Source organism: Frankliniella occidentalis, unplaced genomic scaffold (assembly GCF_000697945.3).
Source record: "Frankliniella occidentalis isolate FOCC.00 unplaced genomic scaffold, Focc_3.1 Scaffold40, whole genome shotgun sequence".
Classification (NCBI taxonomy): domain Eukaryota; kingdom Metazoa; phylum Arthropoda; class Insecta; order Thysanoptera; family Thripidae; genus Frankliniella; species Frankliniella occidentalis.
Window position 1 is genome coordinate 203,127 of NW_026267170.1, and position 1,839 is coordinate 204,965.

A 1,839-nucleotide genomic window follows, 5' to 3' on the forward strand; every position below is an offset into this window, starting at 1 on the left:
CTAGCCGTGCTCACTCTCCGCCTGTTCAGACTGTTCTGGCGGCGTTCGTCTTTTATTCTCATACTCGGCCGCGCGCCGCTCATGCGCAGTGGGTTACCCCCACTCCTTCCTTTTTCCCCTCCTGCCGTGTTCTAGAAGGACGGTCAGCTTTGCCGCCAAAACCTGTAACGGTCGCTTCAGTCTGAGCTCCGGTTGTGCTCCCTTTCTGCAATTCCTCTTCATCTAAAATGACTGCCAGGATTTGGGTCGAATTTTACCTTGGTTTCACCGTGGAGGACAATGTGGACAAACGAGTAAGTGAAAGTTTTATAGTGGGTTGCATTTTTTTACAGTGATAAAACCGGCTCCCTTCATGGGCGTCTCTCTTTGTTCTTGGTGCCATTCTGCCTTGCTTGGGAGTTTTATTTCTCGGTTTTTCTTTCAGATCTGTTGTGAGTGCTATCAAGGGGTTAGCATCCATCCCCTTTGGAGGGTTTATAATCCTTCCTTCTTTCGTTTTGAAACTCGTGTGCCTATGGGCATGCTACAAGAGGACGGTTTCTACGCTTGCGGTTGTTGTCTTGGGCCTTGCTGGGTGAGTGCCTCCCTTTTTGCCTTGACTCCCTTTTGTCGACCTTGTGGGTGTTTATTTTGTGTATTTTCATTCCAGCATCCTATGACTCTTGCCCTCACACAACTACAGATCGCTCATATGGGCCCCAATGGACCTCACTTCATTATGCCAGCGGTACCTCAGGTGCCCCCGCCTGGAGTGGTTTACCCCCTGATGCATCCCGATCATCCTGCTCATCCCCATTTTGATGATCTGGTTGGGTTGCTGGGTGTCTTGGATCTGCCCATCCCTCCTGCTCCGGCCCCAGTTGCTCCTGTTGCACCTGTGTTGGTCGTGGACCTGGTGTCAGATGATGAGGAGATCGCTCATGGAGCTGCGGCTGCTCCTGCTGCTGTACGCAGAGCCCATCACCGTCGTCGTAGTGAGTTTCTTGCTTAATCTCTTTCGTCTTATGTCCTTTTCCTTGTTTGCTTTCCTTTACTGTACGCTTTCTTTTTTTTACAGATTGATTTTATGTTTTACCAACTTGTCCGTATCTACTTTTACGAGAGGTTAGTGCTTTTCTTTTTCTCTTTGGTTGTTTGTTGTTTTACTTGTATCCTAATTTTGTTGTTTCGTTTCAGGTTACTTATTTATTTTATTTTATGGACTAAACGTCCTTTTTAACTTTCAATGCACTTATTTTAATTTGACTCATCCTGCTTATTTTTTTAACCCAATTTGGGTAGAGTTTGCTCATGGGCTCCTCTTTTGGTGGAGGACCTCTATCCATGTCTAGTGGTGTCCTCATAGCAGCTCCAAACATAACCTCATAAGGTGAGAATTTGTGTGAGGAGTGAGGCAAGTTTCTGTATGCCTGAGTAATAAAAGGTAAATACTTAGGCCAGTCTTGCCTGTCATTTTCCACTAAAATCATGAGGTGTTGTTTCAGTGTTTTAATCCACCGTTCTGCCTTGCCATTTGCAGCTGGATGGAACGCAGAAGTTCTTAGCTTTTTGATGTTGTAAAGTTCCATTATTTCTTGGAACAGTATGGAATCAAAAGCTCTGCCTTGGTCCGTCATTAATGATTGTGGTGCTCCAAAGATAGAGAAAACATGGGTAATTAAAGCTTGTGCTATCTCATCTGCTGTTTGTTTAAACACTGGCACTACTACTGGCCATCCTGAGAAAGCTTCCACTGCAACTAAAATGTACTCATGTCCCTCTTTGCTTTTAGGATTTATGGGTCCACAAATATCTACATGCCATCGGCCATGTAAGACTCCTTCTTGGAACAGTTTTAAC